The sequence below is a fragment of the Hemitrygon akajei genome, unplaced genomic scaffold (assembly GCF_048418815.1).
Source record: "Hemitrygon akajei unplaced genomic scaffold, sHemAka1.3 Scf000068, whole genome shotgun sequence".
NCBI classification, from domain to species: Eukaryota; Metazoa; Chordata; class Chondrichthyes; order Myliobatiformes; family Dasyatidae; genus Hemitrygon; species Hemitrygon akajei.
Window position 1 is genome coordinate 4,877,121 of NW_027331954.1, and position 22,777 is coordinate 4,899,897.

A 22,777-nucleotide genomic window follows, 5' to 3' on the forward strand; every position below is an offset into this window, starting at 1 on the left:
AGGTTATGGAGGGGTACAGGTTCAGGGCATATTTGTGTGTAGTTCTGCATTGATACATTCCAGTGAGTCAGGGAGGTTATGGAGGATACAGCATCAGGGCATATTTGTGTTGAGTTCTGCAGTGGTACGTTCCAGTGAGACAGGGAGGTAATGGACGGGTACAGGTTCAATGCATATTTGTGTGGAGTTCTGCAGTGGGACGTTCCACTGAGACAAGGAGAATATGGACGTGTACATGTTCAGGGCATATTTGTGTGGAGTTCTGCATTGGTACGTTCCAGTGAGACAGAGCGATTATTGACGGGTACAGGTTCTGGGCATATTTGTGTGGTGTTCTGCAGTGGTACATTCCAGTGAGTCAGGGAGGTTATGGAGGATACAGCATCAGGGCATATTTGTGTTGAGTTCTGCAGTGGTACGTTCCAGTGAGTCAGGGAGGTAATGGACGGGTGCAGGTTCAGGGCATATTTGTGTGGTGTTCTGCAGTGGTACGTTCCAGTGAGACAGGGAGGTTATGGACGGGTACAGTTTCAGGGCATATTTGTGTGGAGTTCTGCAATGGCACGTTCCAGTGAGACAGGGAGGTTTTGCAGGGTACAGGTTCAGAGCATATTTGAGTGGAGTTCGGCATTGGTGCGTTCCAGTGAGACAGAGAGGTTATGGACGGGTACAGTTTCAGGGCATATTTGTGTGGAGTTCTGCATTGGTACGTTCCAATGAGACAAGGTGGTTATGGAGGGGTACAGGTTCAGGTCATATTTGTGTGATGTTCTGCAATGGTACGTACCAGTGAGACAGGGAGTTTATGCAGGTTTCAGGTTCAATGCATATTTGTGTGGAGTTCTGCAGTGGGACGTTCCACTGAGACAAGGAGAATATGGACGTGTACATGTTCAGGGCATATTTGTGTGGAGTTCTGCATTGGTACGTTCCAGTGAGACAGGGTGGTCATGGAGGGGTACTGGTTCAGGGAATATTTGTGTGGTGATCTGCAATGGTACGTTCCACTGAGACAGGGAGGTTATGCAGGGTACATGTTCAGGGCATTTTTGTGTGGAGTTCTGCATTGGTGCGTTCCAGTGAGACAGAGCGATTATTGACGGGTACAGGTTCAGGGCATATTTGTGTGGTGTTCTGCAGTGGTACGTTCCAGGAGACAGGGATGTTATGCATGGTACAGGTTCAGGGCATATTTGAGCGGAGTTCGGCATTGGTGCGTGCCAGTGAGACAGAGAGGTTATGGACGGGTACAGTTTCAGGGCACATTTGTGTGGAGTTCTGCATTGGTACGTTCCAGTGAGACAGGGTGTTTATGGAGGTGTGCAGGTTCAGGGCATATTTGTGTGGAGTTCTGTATTGGTACGCTCCAGTGAGACAGGGAGGTTATGGAGGGTACAGGTTCAGGGCATATTTTTGTGGAATTCTGCAGTGGGACGTTCCACTGAGACTGGGAGAATATGGACGGGTACATGTTCAGGGCATATTTGTGTGGAGTTCTGCAGTGGTACGTTCCAGTGAGACAAGGTGGTTATGGAGGGGTACAGGTTCAGGTCATATTTGTGTGATGTTCTGCAATGGTACGTACCAGTGAGACAAGGTGGTTATGGAGGGGTACAGGTTCAGGGCATATTTGTGTGGTGTTCTGCAGTGGTACGTTCCAGTGAGACAGGGAGGTTATGGACGGGTACAGTTTCAGGGCATATTTGTGTGGAGTTCTGCAATGGCACGTTCCAGTGAGACAGGGAGGTTTTGCAGGGTACATGTTCAGAGCCTATTTTTGTGGAATTCTGCAGTGGGACGTTCCACTGAGACTGGGAGAATATGGACGGGTACATGTTCAGGGCATATTTGTGTGGAGTTCTGCATTGGTACGTTCCAGTGAGACAAGGTGGTTATGGAGGGGTACAGGTTCAGGTCATATTTGTGTGATGTTCTGCAATGGTACGTACCAGTGAGACAGGGAGTTTCTGCAGGTTTCAGGTTCAATGCATATTTGTGTGGAGTTCTGCATTGGTACGTTCCAGTGAGACAGGGTGGTCATGGAGGGGTACTGGTTCAGGGCATATTTTTGTGGAATTCTGCAGTGGGACGTTCCACTGAGACTGGGAGAATATGGACGGGTACATGTTCAGGGCATATTTGTGTGGAGTTCTGCAGTGGTACGTTCCAGTGAGACAAGGTGGTTATGGAGGGGTACAGGTTCAGGTCATATTTGTGTGATGTTCTGCAATGGTACGTTCCAGTGAGACAAGGTGGTTATGGAGGGGTACAGGTTCAGGGCATATTTGTGTGGTGTTCTGCAGTGGTACGTTCCAGTGAGACAGGGAGGTTATGGACGGGTACAGTTTCAGGGCATATTTGTGTGGAGTTCTGCAATGGCACGTTCCAGTGAGACAGGGAGGTTTTGCAGGGTACAGGTTCAGAGCATATTTTTGTGGAATTCTGCAGTGGGACGTTCCACTGAGACTGGGAGAATATGGACGGGTACATGTTCAGGGCATATTTGTGTGGAGTTCTGCATTGGTGCGTTCCAGTGAGACAGAGCGATTATTGACGGGTACAGGTTCAGGGCATATTTGTGTGGTGTTCTGCAGTGGTACGTTCCAGGAGACAGGGATGTTATGCATGGTACAGGTTCAGGGCATATTTGAGCGGAGTTCGGCATTGGTGCGTGCCAGTGAGACAGAGAGGTTATGGACGGGTACAGTTTCAGGGCACATTTGTGTGGAGTTCTGCATTGGTACGTTCCAGTGAGACAGGGTGTTTATGGAGGTGTGCAGGTTCAGGGCATATTTGTGTGGAGTTCTGTATTGGTACGCTCCAGTGAGACAGGGAGGTTATGGAGGGTACAGGTTCAGGGCATATTTTTGTGGAATTCTGCAGTGGGACGTTCCACTGAGACTGGGAGAATATGGACGGGTACATGTTCAGGGCATATTTGTGTGGAGCTCTGCAGTGGTACGTTCCAGTGAGACAGGGAGAATATGGACGGGTACATGTTCAGGGCATATTAGTGTGGAGTTCTGCATTGGTACGTTCCAGTGAGACAGAGCGGTTATGGAGGGGTACAGGTTCAGGGCATATTTGTGTGGTGTTCTGCAGTGGTACGTTCCAGGAGACAGGGATGTTATGCATGGTACAGGTTCAGGGCATATTTGAGCGGAGTTCGGCATTGGTGCGTGCCAGTGAGACAGAGAGGTTATGGACGGGTACAGTTTCAGGGCACATTTGTGTGGAGTTCTGCATTGGTACGTTCCAGTGAGACAGGGTGTTTATGGAGGTGTGCAGGTTCAGGGCATATTTGTGTGGAGTTCTGTATTGGTACGCTCCAGTGAGACAGGGAGGTTATGGAGGGTACAGGTTCAGGGCATATTTTTGTGGAATTCTGCAGTGGGACGTTCCACTGAGACTGGGAGAATATGGACGGGTACATGTTCAGGGCATATTTGTGTGGAGTTCTGCAGTGGTACGTTCCAGTGAGACAAGGTGGTTATGGAGGGGTACAGGTTCAGGTCATATTAGTGTGGAGTTCTGCATTGGTACGTTCCAGTGAGACAGAGCGGTTATGGAGGGGTACAGGTTCAGGGCATATTTGTGTGGTGTTCTGCAGTGGTACGTTCGAGTGAGACAAGGAGGTTATGCAGGGTACAGGTTCAGGGCATATTTGTGTGGAGTTCTGCAGTGGTACGTTCCAGTGAGATAGGGAGGTTATGGACGGGTACAGTTTCAGGGCATATTTGTGTGGAGTTCTGCAATGGTACGTTCCAGTGAGACAGGGAGTTTATGCAGGGTACAGGTTCAGGGCATATTTGAGTGGAGTTCGGCATTGGTGCGTTCCAGTGAGACAGAGATGTTATGGACGGGTACAGTTTCAGTGCATATTTGTGGGGAGTTCTGCATTGGTACGTTCCAGTGAGACAAGGTGGTTATGGAGGGGTACAGGTTCAGGGCATATTTGTGTGGAGTTCTGCATTGGTATTTTCCAGTCAGACAGGGAAGCTATGGAGGGGTACAGGTTCAGGACATATTTGTGTGGAGTTCTGCATTGGTACGTTCCACTGAGACAGGGAGGTTATGGAGGGGTACAGGTTCAGGGCATATTTGTGTGGAGTTCTGCATTGGTACGTACCAGTGAGACAAGGAGGTTATGGAGGGGTACAGGTTCAGGGCATATTTGTGTGTCGTTCTGCATTGGTACATTCCAGTGAGTCTGGGAGGTTATGGAGGATACAGCATCAGGGCATATTTGTGTTGAGTTCTGCAGTGGTACGTTCCAGTGAGACAGGGAGGTAATGGACGGGTACAGGTTCAATGCATATTTGTGTGGAGTTCTGCAGTGGGACGTTCCACTGAGACAAGGAGAATATGGACGTGTACATGTTCAGGGCATATTTGTGTGGAGTTCTGCATTGGTACGTTCCAGTGAGACAGAGCGATTATTGACGGGGACAGGTTCAGGGCATATTTGTGTGTTGTTCTGCAGTGGTACGTTCCAGTGAGACAGGGATGTTATGCATGGTACAGGTTCAGGGCATATTTGAGTGGAGTTCGGCATTGGTGCGTTCCAGTGAGACAGAGAGGTTATGGACGGGTACAGTTTCAGGGCATATTTGTGTGGAGTTCTGCATTGGTACGTTCCACTGAGACATGGAGGTTATGGGGGGGTACAGGTTCAGGGAATATTTGTGTGGAGTTCTGCATTGGTACATTCCAGTGAGTCAGGGAGGTTATGGAGGATACAGCATCAGGGCATATTTGTGTTGAGTTCTACAGTGGTACGTTCCAGTGAGACAGGGAGGTAATGGACGGGTACAGGTTCAGGGCCTATTTGTTTGGAGTTCTGCATTGGCATTTTCCAGTGAGACAGGGAGGTTATGGAGGGTACAGGTTCAATGCATATTTCTGTGGAGTTCTGCAGTGGGACGTTCCACTGAGACAGGGAGAATATGGACGTGTACATGTTCAGGGCATATTTGTGTGGAGTTCTGCATTGGTACGTTCCAGTGAGACAGAGCGATTATTGAGGGGTACAGGTTCAGGACATATTTGTGTGGTGTTCTGCAGTGGTACGTTCCAGTGAGACAGGGATGTTATGCAGGGTACAGGTTCAGGGCATATTTGTGTGGAGTTCTGCAATGGTACGTTCCAGTGAGACAGGGAGGTTATGCAGGGTACAGGTTCAGGGCATATTTGAGTGGAGTTCGGCATTGGTGCGTTCCAGGGAGACAGAGAGGTTATGGACGGGTACAGTTTCAGGGCATATTTGTGTGGAGTTCTGCATTGGTACGTTCCAGTGAGACAGAGCGATTATTGACGGGTACAGGTTCTGGGCATATTTGTGTGGTGTTCTGCAGTGGTACATTCCAGTGAGTCAGGGAGGTTATGGAGGATACAGCATCAGGGCATATTTGTGTTGAGTTCTGCAGTGGTACGTTCCAGTGAGTCAGGGAGGTAATGGACGGGTGCAGGTTCAGGGCATATTTGTGTGGTGTTCTGCAGTGGTACGTTCCAGTGAGACAGGGAGGTTATGGACGGGTACAGTTTCAGGGCATATTTGTGTGGAGTTCTGCAATGGCACGTTCCAGTGAGACAGGGAGGTTTTGCAGGGTACAGGTTCAGAGCATATTTGAGTGGAGTTCGGCATTGGTGCGTTCCAGTGAGACAGAGAGGTTATGGACGGGTACAGTTTCAGGGCATATTTGTGTGGAGTTCTGCATTGGTACGTTCCAGTGAGACAAGGTGGTTATGGAGGGGTACAGGTTCAGGTCATATTTGTGTGATGTTCTGCAATGGTACGTACCAGTGAGACAGGGAGTTTATGCAGGTTTCAGGTTCAATGCATATTTGTGTGGAGTTCTGCATTGGTACGTTCCAGTGAGACAGGGTGGTCATGGAGGGGTACTGGTTCAGGGAATATTTGTGTGGTGATCTGCAATGGTACGTTCCACTGAGACAGGGAGGTTATGCAGGGTACATGTTCAGGGCATTTTTGTGTGGAGTTCTGCATTGGTGCGTTCCAGTGAGACAGAGCGATTATTGACGGGTACAGGTTCAGGGCATATTTGTGTGGTGTTCTGCAGTGGTACGTTCCAGGAGACAGGGATGTTATGCATGGTACAGGTTCAGGGCATATTTGAGCGGAGTTCGGCATTGGTGCGTGCCAGTGAGACAGAGAGGTTATGGACGGGTACAGTTTCAGGGCACATTTGTGTGGAGTTCTGCATTGGTACGTTCCAGTGAGACAGGGTGTTTATGGAGGTGTGCAGGTTCAGGGCATATTTGTGTGGAGTTCTGTATTGGTACGCTCCAGTGAGACAGGGAGGTTATGGAGGGTACAGGTTCAGGGCATATTTTTGTGGAATTCTGCAGTGGGACGTTCCACTGAGACTGGGAGAATATGGACGGGTACATGTTCAGGGCATATTTGTGTGGAGTTCTGCAGTGGTACGTTCCAGTGAGACAGGGAGGTTATGGAGGGGTACAGGTTCAGGTCATATTTGTGTGATGTTCTGCAATGGTACGTACCAGTGAGACAAGGTGGTTATGGAGGGGTACAGGTTCAGGTCATATTTGTGTGATGTTCTGCAATGGTACGTACCAGTGAGACAAGGTGGTTATGGAGGGGTACAGGTTCAGGGCATATTTGTGTGGTGTTCTGCAGCGGTACGTTCCAGTGAGACAGGGAGGTTATGGACGGGTACAGGTTCAGAGCATATTTTTGTGGAATTCTGCAGTGGGACGTTCCACTGAGACTGGGAGAATATGGACGGGTACATGTTCAGGGCATATTAGTGTGGAGTTCTGCATTGGTACGTTCCAGTGAGACAGAGCGGTTATGGAGGGGTACAGGTTCAGGGCATATTTGTGTGGTGTTCTGCAGTGGTACGTTCCAGGAGACAGGGATGTTATGCATGGTACAGGTTCAGGGCATATTTGAGCGGAGTTCGGCATTGGTGCGTGCCAGTGAGACAGAGAGGTTATGGACGGGTACAGTTTCAGGGCACATTTGTGTGGAGTTCTGCATTGGTACGTTCCAGTGAGACAGGGTGTTTATGGAGGTGTGCAGGTTCAGGGCATATTTGTGTGGAGTTCTGTATTGGTACGCTCCAGTGAGACAGGGAGGTTATGGAGGGTACAGGTTCAGGGCATATTTTTGTGGAATTCTGCAGTGGGACGTTCCACTGAGACTGGGAGAATATGGACGGGTACATGTTCAGGGCATATTTGTGTGGAGTTCTGCAGTGGTACGTTCCAGTGAGACAAGGTGGTTATGGAGGGGTACAGGTTCAGGTCATATTAGTGTGGAGTTCTGCATTGGTACGTTCCAGTGAGACAGAGCGGTTATGGAGGGGTACAGGTTCAGGGCATATTTGTGTGGTGTTCTGCAGTGGTACGTTCGAGTGAGACAAGGAGGTTATGCAGGGTACAGGTTCAGGGCATATTTGTGTGGAGTTCTGCAGTGGTACGTTCCAGTGAGACAAGGAGGTTATGGAGGGGTACAGGTTCAGGGCATATTTGTGTGTAGTTCTGCATTGGTACATTCCAGTGAGTCAGGGAGGTTATGGAGGATACAGCATCAGGGCATATTTGTGTTGAGTTCTGCAGTGGTACGTTCCAGTGAGACAGGGAGGTAATGGACGGGTACAGGTTCAATGCATATTTGTGTGGAGTTCTGCAGTGGGACGTTCCACTGAGACAAGGAGAATATGGACGTGTACATGTTCAGGGCATATTTGTGTGGAGTTCTGCATTGGTACGTTCCAGTGAGACAGAGCGATTATTGACGGGTACAGGTTCTGGGCATATTTATGTGGTGTTCTGCAGTGGTACATTCCAGTGAGTCAGGGAGGTTATGGAGGATACAGCATCAGGGCATATTTGTGTTGAGTTCTGCAGTGGTACGTTCCAGTGAGACAGAGCGGTTATGGAGGGGTACAGGTTCAGGGCATATTTGTGTGGTGTTCTGCAGTGGTACGTTCCAGGAGACAGGGATGTTATGCATGGTACAGGTTCAGGGCATATTTGAGCGGAGTTCGGCATTGGTGCGTGCCAGTGAGACAGAGAGGTTATGGACGGGTACAGTTTCAGGGCACATTTGTGTGGAGTTCTGCATTGGTACGTTCCAGTGAGACAGGGTGTTTATGGAGGTGTGCAGGTTCAGGGCATATTTGTGTGGAGTTCTGTATTGGTACGCTCCAGTGAGACAGGGAGGTTAAGGAGGGTACAGGTTCAGGGCATATTTTTGTGGAATTCTGCAGTGGGACGTTCCACTGAGACTGGGAGAATATGGACGGGTACATGTTCAGGGCATATTTGTGTGGAGTTCTGCAGTGGTACGTTCCAGTGAGACAAGGTGGTTATGGAGGGGTACAGGTTCAGGTCATATTAGTGTGGAGTTCTGCATTGGTACGTTCCAGTGAGACAGAGCGGTTATGGAGGGGTACAGGTTCAGGGCATATTTGTGTGGTGTTCTGCAGTGGTACGTTCGAGTGAGACAAGGAGGTTATGCAGGGTACAGGTTCAGGGCATATTTGTGTGGAGTTCTGCAGTGGTACGTTCCAGTGAGACAAGGAGGTTATGGAGGGGTACAGGTTCAGGGCATATTTGTGTGTAGTTCTGCATTGATACATTCCAGTGAGTCAGGGAGGTTATGGAGGATACAGCATCAGGGCATATTTGTCTTGAGTTCTGCAGTGGTACGTTCCAGTGAGACAGGGAGGTAATGGACGGGTACAGGTTCAATGCATATTTGTGTGGAGTTCTGCAGTGGGACGTTCCACTGAGACAAGGAGAATATGGACGTGTACATGTTCAGGGCATATTTGTGTGGAGTTCTGCATTGGTACGTTCCAGTGAGACAGAGCGATTATTCACGGGTACAGGTTCTGGGCATATTTGTGTGGTGTTCTGCAGTGGTACATTCCAGTGAGTCAGGGAGGTTATGGAGGATACAGCATCAGGGCATATTTGTGTTGAGTTCTGCAGTGGTACGTTCCAGTGAGTCAGGGAGGTAATGGACGGGTGCAGGTTCAGGGCATATTTGTGTGGTGTTCTGCAGTGGTACGTTCCAGTGAGACAGGGAGGTTATGGACGGGTACAGTTTCAGGGCATATTTGTGTGGAGTTCTGCAATGGCACGTTCCAGTGAGACAGGGAGGTTTTGCAGGGTACAGGTTCAGAGCATATTTGAGTGGAGTTCGGCATTGGTGCGTTCCAGTGAGACAGAGAGGTTATGGACGGGTACAGTTTCAGGGCATATTTGTGTGGAGTTCTGCATTGGTACGTTCCAGTGAGACAAGGTGGTTATGGAGGGGTACAGGTTCAGGTCATATTTGTGTGATGTTCTGCAATGGTACGTACCAGTGAGACAGGGAGTTTATGCAGGTTTCAGGTTCAATGCATATTTGTGTGGAGTTCTGCATTGGTACGTTCCAGTGAGACAGGGTGGTCATGGAGGGGTACTGGTTCAGGGAATATTTGTGTGGTGATCTGCAATGGTACGTTCCACTGAGACAGGGAGGTTATGCAGGGTACATGTTCAGGGCATTTTTGTGTGGAGTTCTGCATTGGTGCGTTCCAGTGAGACAGAGCGATTATTGACGGGTACAGGTTCAGGGCATATTTGTGTGGTGTTCTGCAGTGGTACGTTCCAGGAGACAGGGATGTTATGCATGGTACAGGTTCAGGGCATATTTGAGCGGAGTTCGGCATTGGTGCGTGCCAGTGAGACAGAGAGGTTATGGACGGGTACAGTTTCAGGGCACATTTGTGTGGAGTTCTGCATTGGTACGTTCCAGTGAGACAGGGTGTTTATGGAGGTGTGCAGGTTCAGGGCATATTTGTGTGGAGTTCTGTATTGGTACGCTCCAGTGAGACAGGGAGGTTATGGAGGGTACAGGTTCAGGGCATATTTTTGTGGAATTCTGCAGTGGGACGTTCCACTGAGACTGGGAGAATATGGACGGGTACATGTTCAGGGCATATTTGTGTGGAGTTCTGCAGTGGTACGTTCCAGTGAGACAAGGTGGTTATGGAGGGGTACAGGTTCAGGTCATATTTGTGTGATGTTCTGCAATGGTACGTACCAGTGAGACAAGGTGGTTATGGAGGGGTACAGGTTCAGGGCATATTTGTGTGGTGTTCTGCAGTGGTACGTTCCAGTGAGACAGGGAGGTTATGGACGGGTACAGTTTCAGGGCATATTTGTGTGGAGTTCTGCAATGGCACGTTCCAGTGAGACAGGGAGGTTTTGCAGGGTACATGTTCAGAGCCTATTTTTGTGGAATTCTGCAGTGGGACGTTCCACTGAGACTGGGAGAATATGGACGGGTACATGTTCAGGGCATATTTGTGTGGAGTTCTGCATTGGTACGTTCCAGTGAGACAAGGTGGTTATGGAGGGGTACAGGTTCAGGTCATATTTGTGTGATGTTCTGCAATGGTACGTACCAGTGAGACAGGGAGTTTCTGCAGGTTTCAGGTTCAATGCATATTTGTGTGGAGTTCTGCATTGGTACGTTCCAGTGAGACAGGGTGGTCATGGAGGGGTACTGGTTCAGGGCATATTTTTGTGGAATTCTGCAGTGGGACGTTCCACTGAGACTGGGAGAATATGGACGGGTACATGTTCAGGGCATATTTGTGTGGAGTTCTGCAGTGGTACGTTCCAGTGAGACAAGGTGGTTATGGAGGGGTACAGGTTCAGGTCATATTTGTGTGATGTTCTGCAATGGTACGTTCCAGTGAGACAAGGTGGTTATGGAGGGGTACAGGTTCAGGGCATATTTGTGTGGTGTACTGCAGTGGTACGTTCCAGTGAGACAGGGAGGTTATGGACGGGTACAGTTTCAGGGCATATTTGTGTGGAGTTCTGCAATGGCACGTTCCAGTGAGACAGGGAGGTTTTGCAGGGTACAGGTTCAGAGCATATTTTTGTGGAATTCTGCAGTGGGACGTTCCACTGAGACTGGGAGAATATGGACGGGTACATGTTCAGGGCATATTTGTGTGGAGTTCTGCATTGGTGCGTTCCAGTGAGACAGAGCGATTATTGACGGGTACAGGTTCAGGGCATATTTGTGTGGTGTTCTGCAGTGGTACGTTCCAGGAGACAGGGATGTTATGCATGGTACAGGTTCAGGGCATATTTGAGCGGAGTTCGGCATTGGTGCGTGCCAGTGAGACAGAGAGGTTATGGACGGGTACAGTTTCAGGGCACATTTGTGTGGAGTTCTGCATTGGTACGTTCCAGTGAGACAGGGTGTTTATGGAGGTGTGCAGGTTCAGGGCATATTTGTGTGGAGTTCTGTATTGGTACGCTCCAGTGAGACAGGGAGGTTATGGAGGGTACAGGTTCAGGGCATATTTTTGTGGAATTCTGCAGTGGGACGTTCCACTGAGACTGGGAGAATATGGACGGGTACATGTTCAGGGCATATTTGTGTGGAGCTCTGCAGTGGTACGTTCCAGTGAGACAGGGAGAATATGGACGGGTACATGTTCAGGGCATATTAGTGTGGAGTTCTGCATTGGTACGTTCCAGTGAGACAGAGCGGTTATGGAGGGGTACAGGTTCAGGGCATATTTGTGTGGTGTTCTGCAGTGGTACGTTCCAGGAGACAGGGATGTTATGCATGGTACAGGTTCAGGGCATATTTGAGCGGAGTTCGGCATTGGTGCGTGCCAGTGAGACAGAGAGGTTATGGACGGGTACAGTTTCAGGGCACATTTGTGTGGAGTTCTGCATTGGTACGTTCCAGTGAGACAGGGTGTTTATGGAGGTGTGCAGGTTCAGGGCATATTTGTGTGGAGTTCTGTATTGGTACGCTCCAGTGAGACAGGGAGGTTATGGAGGGTACAGGTTCAGGGCATATTTTTGTGGAATTCTGCAGTGGGACGTTCCACTGAGACTGGGAGAATATGGACGGGTACATGTTCAGGGCATATTTGTGTGGAGTTCTGCAGTGGTACGTTCCAGTGAGACAAGGTGGTTATGGAGGGGTACAGGTTCAGGTCATATTAGTGTGGAGTTCTGCATTGGTACGTTCCAGTGAGACAGAGCGGTTATGGAGGGGTACAGGTTCAGGGCATATTTGTGTGGTGTTCTGCAGTGGTACGTTCGAGTGAGACAAGGAGGTTATGCAGGGTACAGGTTCAGGGCATATTTGTGTGGAGTTCTGCAGTGGTACGTTCCAGTGAGATAGGGAGGTTATGGACGGGTACAGTTTCAGGGCATATTTGTGTGGAGTTCTGCAATGGTACGTTCCAGTGAGACAGGGAGTTTATGCAGGGTACAGGTTCAGGGCATATTTGAGTGGAGTTCGGCATTGGTGCGTTCCAGTGAGACAGAGATGTTATGGACGGGTACAGTTTCAGTGCATATTTGTGGGGAGTTCTGCATTGGTACGTTCCAGTGAGACAAGGTGGTTATGGAGGGGTACAGGTTCAGGGCATATTTGTGTGGAGTTCTGCATTGGTATTTTCCAGTCAGACAGGGAAGCTATGGAGGCGTACAGGTTCAGGACATATTTGTGTGGAGTTCTGCATTGGTACGTTCCACTGAGACAGGGAGGTTATGGAGGGGTACAGGTTCAGGGCATATTTGTGTGGAGTTCTGCATTGGTACGTACCAGTGAGACAAGGAGGTTATGGAGGGGTACAGGTTCAGGGCATATTTGTGTGTAGTTCTGCATTGGTACATTCCAGTGAGTCTGGGTGGTTATGGAGGATACAGCATCAGGGCATATTTGTGTTGAGTTCTGCAGTGGTACGATCCAGTGAGACAGGGAGGTAATGGACGGGTACAGGTTCAATGCATATTTGTGTGGAGTTCTGCAGTGGGACGTTCCACTGAGACAAGGAGAATATGGACGTGTACATGTTCAGGGCATATTTGTGTGGAGTTCTGCATTGGTACGTTCCAGTGAGACAGAGCGATTATTGACGGGGACAGGTTCAGGGCATATTTGTGTGTTGTTCTGCAGTGGTACGTTCCAGTGAGACAGGGATGTTATGCATGGTACAGGTTCAGGGCATATTTGAGTGGAGTTCGGCATTGGTGCGTTCCAGTGAGACAGAGAGGTTATGGACGGGTACAGTTTCAGGGCATATTTGTGTGGAGTTCTGCATTGGTACGTTCCACTGAGACATGGAGGTTATGGGGGGGTACAGATTCAGGGAATATTTGTGTGGAGTTCTGCATTGGTACATTCCAGTGAGTCAGGGAGGTTATGGAGGATACAGCATCAGGGCATATTTGTGTTGAGTTCTGCAGTGGTACGTTCCAGTGAGACAGGGAGGTAATGGACGGGTACAGGTTCAGGGCCTATTTGTTTGGAGTTCTGCATTGGCATTTTCCAGTGAGACAGGGAGGTTATGGAGGGTACAGGTTCAATGCATATTTCTGTGGAGTTCTGCAGTGGGACGTTCCACTGAGACAGGGAGAATATGGACGTGTACATGTTCAGGGCATATTTGTGTGGAGTTCTGCATTGGTACGTTCCAGTGAGACAGAGCGATTATTGAGGGGTACAGGTTCAGGACATATTTGTGTGGTGTTCTGCAGTGGTACGTTCCAGTGAGACAGGGATGTTATGCAGGGTACAGGTTCAGGGCATATTTGTGTGGAGTTCTGCAATGGTACGTTCCAGTGAGACAGGGAGGTTATGCAGGGTACAGGTTCAGGGCATATTTGAGTGGAGTTCGGCATTGGTGCGTTCCAGGGAGACAGAGAGGTTATGGACGGGTACAGTTTCAGGGCATATTTGTGTGGAGTTCTGCATTGGTACGTTCCAGTGAGACAAGGTGGTTATGGAGGGGTACAGGTTCAGGGCATATTTGTGTGATGTTCTGCAATGGTACGTACCAGTGAGACAGGGAGGTTATGCAGGGTACAGGTTCAGGGCATATTTGAGTGGAGATCGGCATTGGTACATTCCTGTGAGACAGGGTGGTTATGGAGGGGTACAGGTTCAGGGCATATTTGTGTAGTGTTCTGCAATGGTACGTTCCAGTGAGACAGGGAGGTTATGCAGGGTACAGTTTCAGGGCATATTTGTGTGGAGTTCTGCATTAGTACGTACCAGTGAGACAAGGAGGTTATGGAGGGGTACAGCTTCAGGGCATATTTGTGTGGAGTTCTGCATTGGTACGTTCCACTGAGACAGGGAGGTTATGGAGGGGTACAGGTTCAGGGCATATTTGTGTTGAGTTCTGCATTGGTACGTACCAGTGAGACAAGGAGGTTATGGAGGGGTACAGGTTCAGGGCATATTTGTGTGTAGTTCTGCATTGGTACATTCCAGTGAGTCAGGGAGGTTATGGAGGATACAGCATCAGGGCATATTTGTGTTGAGTTCTGCAGTGGTACGTTCCAGTGAGACAGGGAGGTAATGGACGGGTACAGGTTCAATGCATATTTGTGTGGAGTTCTGCAGTGGGACGTTCCACTGAGACAAGGAGAATATGGACGTGTACATGTTCAGGGCATATTTGTGTGGAGTTCTGCATTGGTACGTTCCAGTGAGACAGAGCGATTATTGACGGGTACAGGTTCAGGGCATATTTGTGTGGTGTTCTGCAGTGGTACGTTCCAGTGAGACAGGGATGTTATGCATGGTACAGGTTCAGGGCATATTTGAGTGGAGTTCGGCATTGGTGCGTCCCAGTGAGACAGAGAGGTTATGGACGGGTACAGTTTCAGGGCATATTTGTGTGGAGTTCTGCAGTGGTACGTTCCAGTGAGACAGGGAGAATATGGACGGGTACATGTTCAGGGCATATTAGTGTGGAGTTCTGCATTGGTACGTTCCAGTGAGACAGAGCGGTTATGGAGGGGTACAGGTTCAGGGCATATTTGTGTGGTGTTCTGCAGTGGTACGTTCCAGGAGACAGGGATGTTATGCATGGTACAGGTTCAGGGCATATTTGAGCGGAGTTCGGCATTGGTGCGTGCCAGTGAGACAGAGAGGTTATGGACGGGTACAGTTTCAGGGCACATTTGTGTGGAGTTCTGCATTGGTACGTTCCAGTGAGACAGGGTGTTTATGGAGGTGTGCAGGTTCAGGGCATATTTGTGTGGAGTTCTGTATTGGTACGCTCCAGTGAGACAGGGAGGTTATGGAGGGTACAGGTTCAGGGCATATTTTTGTGGAATTCTGCAGTGGGACGTTCCACTGAGACTGGGAGAATATGGACGGGTACATGTTCAGGGCATATTTGTGTGGAGTTCTGCAGTGGTACGTTCCAGTGAGACAAGGTGGTTATGGAGGGGTACAGGTTCAGGTCATATTAGTGTGGAGTTCTGCATTGGTACGTTCCAGTGAGACAGAGCGGTTATGGAGGGGTACAGGTTCAGGGCATATTTGTGTGGTGTTCTGCAGTGGTACGTTCGAGTGAGACAAGGAGGTTATGCAGGGTACAGGTTCAGGGCATATTTGTGTGGAGTTCTGCAGTGGTACGTTCCAGTGAGATAGGGAGGTTATGGACGGGTACAGTTTCAGGGCATATTTGTGTGGAGTTCTGCAATGGTACGTTCCAGTGAGACAGGGAGTTTATGCAGGGTACAGGTTCAGGGCATATTTGAGTGGAGTTCGGCATTGGTGCGTTCCAGTGAGACAGAGATGTTATGGACGGGTACAGTTTCAGTGCATATTTGTGGGGAGTTCTGCATTGGTACGTTCCAGTGAGACAAGGTGGTTATGGAGGGGTACAGGTTCAGGGCATATTTGTGTGGAGTTCTGCATTGGTATTTTCCAGTCAGACAGGGAAGCTATGGAGGCGTACAGGTTCAGGACATATTTGTGTGGAGTTCTGCATTGGTACGTTCCACTGAGACAGGGAGGTTATGGAGGGGTACAGGTTCAGGGCATATTTGTGTGGAGTTCTGCATTGGTACGTACCAGTGAGACAAGGAGGTTATGGAGGGGTACAGGTTCAGGGCATATTTGTGTGTAGTTCTGCATTGGTACATTCCAGTGAGTCTGGGTGGTTATGGAGGATACAGCATCAGGGCATATTTGTGTTGAGTTCTGCAGTGGTACGATCCAGTGAGACAGGGAGGTAATGGACGGGTACAGGTTCAATGCATATTTGTGTGGAGTTCTGCAGTGGGACGTTCCACTGAGACAAGGAGAATATGGACGTGTACATGTTCAGGGCATATTTGTGTGGAGTTCTGCATTGGTACGTTCCAGTGAGACAGAGCGATTATTGACGGGGACAGGTTCAGGGCATATTTGTGTGTTGTTCTGCAGTGGTACGTTCCAGTGAGACAGGGATGTTATGCATGGTACAGGTTCAGGGCATATTTGAGTGGAGTTCGGCATTGGTGCGTTCCAGTGAGACAGAGAGGTTATGGACGGGTACAGTTTCAGGGCATATTTGTGTGGAGTTCTGCATTGGTACGTTCCACTGAGACATGGAGGTTATGGGGGGGTACAGATTCAGGGAATATTTGTGTGGAGTTCTGCATTGGTACATTCCAGTGAGTCAGGGAGGTTATGGAGGATACAGCATCAGGGCATATTTGTGTTGAGTTCTGCAGTGGTACGTTCCAGTGAGACAGGGAGGTAATGGACGTGTACAGGTTCAGGGCCTATTTGTTTGGAGTTCTGCATTGGCATTTTCCAGTGAGACAGGGAGGTTATGGAGGGTACAGGTTCAATGCATATTTCTGTGGAGTTCTGCAGTGGGACGTTCCACTGAGACAGGGAGAATATGGACGTGTACATGTTCAGGGCATATTTGTGTGGAGTTCTGCATTGGTACGTTCCAGTGAGACAGAGCGATTATTGAGGGGTACAGGTTCAGGACATATTTGTGTGGTGTTCTGCAGTGGTACGTTCCAGTGAGACAGGGATGTTATGCAGGGTACAGGTTCAGGGCATATTTGTGTGGAGTTCTGCAATGGTACGTTCCAGTGAGACAGGGAGGTTATGCAGGGTACAGGTTCAGGGCATATTTGAGTGGAGTTCGGCATTGGTGCGTTCCAGGGAGACAGAGAGGTTATGGACGGGTACAGTTTCAGGGCATATTTGTGTGGAGTTCTGCATTGGTACGTTCCAGTGAGACAAGGTGGTTATGGAGGGGTACAGGTTCAGGGCATATTTGTGTGATGTTCTGCAATGGTACGTACCAGTGAGACAGGGAGGTTATGCAGGGTACAGGTTCAGGGCATATTTGAGTGGAGATCGGCATTGGTACATTCCTGTGAGACAGGGTGGTTATGGAGGGGTACAGGTTCAGGGCATATTTGTGTAGTGTTCTGCAATGGTACGTTCCAGTGAGACAGGGAGGTTATGCAGGGTACAGTTTCAGGGCATATTTGTGTGGAGTTCTGCATTAGTACGTACCAGTGAGACAAGGAGGTTATGGAGGGGTACAGCTTCAGGGCATATTTGTGTGGAGTTCTGCATTGGTACGTTCCACTGAGACAGGGAGGTTATGGAGGGGTACAGGTTCAGGGCATATTTGTGTTGAGTTCTGCATTGGTACGTACCAGTGAGACAAGGAGGTTATGGAGGGGTACAGGTTCAGGGCATATTTGTGTGTAGTTCTGCATTGGTACATTCCAGTGAGTCAGGGAGGTTATGGAGGATACAGCATCAGGGCATATTTGTGTTGAGTTCTGCAGTGGTACGTTCCAGTGAGACAGGGAGGTAATGGACGGGTACAGGTTCAATGCATATTTGTGTGGAGTTCTGCAGTGGGACGTTCCACTGAGACAAGGAGAATATGGACGTGTACATGTTCAGGGCATATTTGTGTGGAGTTCTGCATTGGTACGTTCCAGTGAGACAGAGCGATTATTGACGGGTACAGGTTCAGGGCATATTTGTGTGGTGTTCTGCAGTGGTACGTTCCAGTGAGACAGGGATGTTATGCATGGTACAGGTTCAGGGCATATTTGAGTGGAGTTCGGCATTGGTGCGTCCCAGTGAGACAGAGAGGTTATGGACGGGTACAGTTTCAGGGCATATTTGTGTGGAGTTCTGCATAGGTACGTTCCACTGAGACAGGGAGGTTATGGGGGGGTACAGGTTCAGGGAATATTTGTGTGTAGTTCTGCATTGCTACATTCCAGTTTGTCAGGGAGGTTAAGGAGGATACAGCATCAGGGCATATTTGTGTTGAGTTCTGCAGTGGTACGTTCCAGTGAGTCAGGGAGGTAATGGACGGGTACAGGTTCAGGGCATATTTGTGTGGTGTTCTGCAGAGGTACGTTCCAGTGAGACAGGGAGGTTATGGACGGGTACAGTTTCAGGGCATATTTGTGTGGAGTTCTGCAATGGCACGTTCCAGTGAGACAGGGAGGTTTTGCAGGGTACAGGTTCAGGGCATATTTGAGTGGAGTTCGGCATTGGTGCGTTCCAGCGAGACAGAGAGGTTATGGACGGGTACAGTTTCAGGGCATATTTGTGTGGAGTTCTGCATTGGTACGTTCCAGTGAGACAAGGTGTTTATGGAGGGGCACAGGTTCAGGTCATATTTGTGTGATGTTCTGCAATGGTACGTACCAGTGAGACAGGGAGTTTATGCAGGTTTCAGGTTCAATGCATATTTGTGTGGAGTTCTGCATTGGTACGTTCCAGTGAGACAGGGTGGTTATGGAGGGGTACTGGTTCAGGGAATATTTGTGTGGTGTTCTGCAATGGTACGTTCCACTGAGACAGGGAGGTTATGCAGGGTACATGTTCAGGGCATATTTGTGTGGAGTTCTGCATTGGTGCGTTCCAGTGAGACAGAGCGATTATTGACGGGTACAGGTTCAGGGCATATTTGTGTGGTGTTCTGCAGTGGTACGTTCCAGTGAGACAGGGATGTTATGCATGGTACAGGTTCAGGGCATATTTGAGTGGAGTTCGGCATTGGTGCGTCCCAGTGAGACAGAGAGGTTATGGACGGGTACAGTTTCAGGGCATATTTGTGTGGAGTTCTGCATTGGTACGTTCCAGTGAGACAGAGCGATTATTGACGGGTACAGGTTCAGGGCATATTTGTGTGTTGTTCTGCAGTGGTACGTTCCAGTGAGACAGGGATGTTATGCATGGTACAGGTTCAGGGCATATTTGAGTGGAGTTCGGCATTGGTGCGTTCCAGTGAGACAGAGAGGTTATGGACGGGTACAGTTTCAGGGCATATTTGTGTGGAGTTCTGCATTGGTACGTTCCACTGAGACAGGGAGGTTATGGGGGGGTACAGGTTCAGGGAATATTTGTGTGGAGTTCTGCATTGGTACGTACCAGTGAGACAAGGAGGTTTTGGAGGGGTACAGGTTCAGGGCATATTTGTGTGTAGTTCTGCATTGGTACATTCCAGTGAGTCAGGGAGGTTATGGAGGATAAAGCATCAGGGCATATTTGTGTTGAGTTCTGCAGTGGTACGTTCCAGTGAGACAGGGAGGTAATGGACGGGTACAGGTTCAGGGCATATTTGTTTGGAGTTCTGCATTGGCACTTTCCAGTGAGACAGGGAGGTTATGGAGGGTACAGGTTCAATGCATATTTCTGTGGAGTTCTGCAGTGGGATGTTCCACTGAGACAGGGAGAATATGGACGTGTACATGTTCAGGGCATATTTGTGTGGAGTTCTGCATTGGTACGTTCCAGTGAGACAGAGCGATTATTGAGGGGTACAGGTTCAGGGCATATTTGTGTGGTGTTCTGCAGTGGTACGTTCCGGTGAGACAGGGAGGTTATGCAGGGTACAGGTTCAGGGCATATTTGTGTGATGTTCTGCAATGGTACATACCAGTGAGACAGGGAGTTTATGCAGGTTTCAGGTTCAATGCATATTTGTGTGGAGTTCTGCATTGGTACGTTCCAGTGAGACAGGGTGGTTATGGAGGGGTACTGGTTCAGGGAATATTTGTGTGGTGTTCTGCAATGGTACGTTCCACTGAGACAGGGAGGTTATGCAGGGTACATGTTCAGGGCATATTTGTGTGGAGTTCTGCATTGGTGCGTTCCAGTGAGACAGAGCGATTATTGACGGGTACAGGTTCAGGGCATATTTGTGTGGTGTTCTGCAGTGGTACGTTCCAGTGAGACAGGGATGTTATGCATGGTACAGGTTCAGGGCATATTTGAGTGGAGTTCGGCATTGGTGCGTCCCAGTGAGACAGAGAGGTTATGGACGGGTACAGTTTCAGGGCATATTTGTGTGGAGTTCTGCATTGGTACGTTCCACTGAGACAGGGAGGTTATGGGGGGGTACAGGTTCAGGGAATATTTGTGTGTAGTTCTGCATTGCTACATTCCAGTGAGTCGGGGAGGTTATGGAGGATACAGCATCAGGGCATATTTGTGTTGAGTTGTGCAGTGGTACGTTCCAGTGAGTCAGGGAGGTAATGGACGGGTACAGGTTCAGGGCATATTTGTGTGGTGTTCTGCAGTGGTACGTTCCAGTGAGACAGGGAGGTTATGGACGGGTACAGTTTCAGGGCATATTTGTGTGGAGTTCTGCAATGGTACGTTCCAGTGAGACAGGGAGGTTTTGCAGGGTACAGGTTCAGGGCATATTTGAGTGGAGTTCGGCATTGGTGCGTTCCAGTGAGACAGAGAGGTTATGGACGGGTACAGTTTCAGGGTATATTTGTGTGGAGTTCTGCATTGGTACGTTCCAGTGAGACAAGGTGGTTATGGAGGGGTACAGCTTCAGGGCATATTTGTGTGGAGTTCTGCATTGGTACGTTCCACTGAGACAGGGAGGTTATGGAGGGGTACAGGTTCAGGGCATATTTGTGTGGAGTTCTGCATTGGTACGTACCAGTGAGACAAGGAGGTTATGGAGGGGTACAGGTTCAGGGCATATTTGTGTGTAGTTCTGCATTGGTACATTCCAGTGAGTCAGGGAGGTTATGGAGGATACAGCATCAGGGCATATTTGTGTTGAGTTCTGCAGTGGTACGTTCCAGTGAGGCAGGGAGGTAATGGACGGGTACAGGTTCAATGCATATTTGTGTGGAGTTCTGCAGTGGGACGTTCCACTGAGACAAGGAGAATATGGACGTGTACATGTTCAGGGCATATTTGTGTGGAGTTCTGCATTGGTACGTTCCAGTGAGACAGAGCGATTATTGACGGGTACAGGTTCAGGGCATATTTGTGTGGTGTTCTGCAGTGGTACATTCCAGTGAGTCAGGGAGGTTATGGAGGATACAGCATCAGGGCATATTTGTGTTGAGTTCTGCAGTGGTACGTTCCAGTGAGTCAGGGAGGTAATGGACGGGTACAGGTTCAGGGCATATTTGTGTGGTGTTCTGCAGTGGTACGTTCCAGTGAGACAGGGAGGTTATGGACGGGTACAATTTCAGGGCATATTTGTGTGGAGTTCTGCAATGGCACGTTCCAGTGAGACAGGGAGGTTTTGCAGGGTACAGGTTCAGAGCATATTTGAGTGGAGTTCGGCATTGGTGCGTTCCAGTGAGACAGAGAGGTTATGGACGGGTACAGTTTCAGGGCATATTTGTGTGGAGTTCTGCATTGGTACGTTCCAGTGAGTCAAGGTGGTTATGGAGGGGTACAGGTTCAGGTCATATTTGTGTGATGTTCTGCAATGGTACGTACCAGTGAGACAGGGAGTTTATGCAGGTTTCAGGTTCAATGCATATTTGTGTGGAGTTCTGCATTGGTACGTTCCAGTGAGACAGGGTGGTCATGGAGGGGTACTGGTTCAGGGAATATTTGTGTGTTGATCTGCAATGGTACGTTCCACTGAGACAGGGAGGTTATGCAGGGTACATGTTCAGGGCATATTTGTGTGGAGTTCTGCATTGGTGCGTTCCAGTGAGACAGAGCGATTATTGACGGGTACAGGTTCAGGGCATATTTGTGTGGTGTTCTGCAGTGGTACGTTCCAGGAGACAGGGATGTTATGCATGGTACAGGTTCAGGGCATATTTGAGCGGAGTTCGGCATTGGTGCGTGCCAGTGAGACAGAGAGGTTATGGACGGGTACAGTTTCAGGGCACATTTGTGTGGAGTTCTGTATTGGTACGTTCCAGTGAGACAGGGTGTTTATGGAGGTGTGCAGGTTCAGGGCATATTTGTGTGGAGTTCTGTATTGGTACGCTCCAGTGAGACAGGGAGGTTATGGAGGGTACAGGTTCAGGGCATATTTTTGTGGAATTCTGCAGTGGGACGTTCCACTGAGACTGGGAGAATATGGACCGGTACATGTTCAGGGCATATTTGTGTGGAGTTCTGCAGTGGTACGTTCCAGTGAGACAGGGAGAATATGGACGGGTACATGTTCAGGGCATATTAGTGTGGAGTTCTGCATTGGTACGTTCCAGTGAGACAGAGCGGTTATGGAGGGGTACAGGTTCAGGGCATATTTGTGTGGTGTTCTGCAGTGGTACGTTCGAGTGAGACAAGGAGGTTATGCAGGGTACAGGTTCAGGGCATATTTGTGTGGAGTTCTGCAGTGGTACGTTCCAGTGAGATAGGGAGGTTATGGACGGGTACAGTTTCAGGGCATATTTGTGTGGAGTTCTGCAATGGTACGTTCCAGTGAGACAGGGAGGTTATGCAGGGTACAGGTTCAGGGCATATTTGAGTGGAGTTCGGCATTGGTGCGTTCCAGTGAGACAGAGATGTTATGGACGGGTACAGTTTCAGTGCATATTTGTGGGGAGTTCTGCATTGGTACGTTCCAGTGAGACAAGGTGGTTATGGAGGGGTACAGGTTCAGGGCATATTTGTGTGGAGTTCTGCATTGGTATTTTCCAGTCAGACAGGGAAGCTATGGAGAGGTACAGGTTCAGGACATATTTGTGT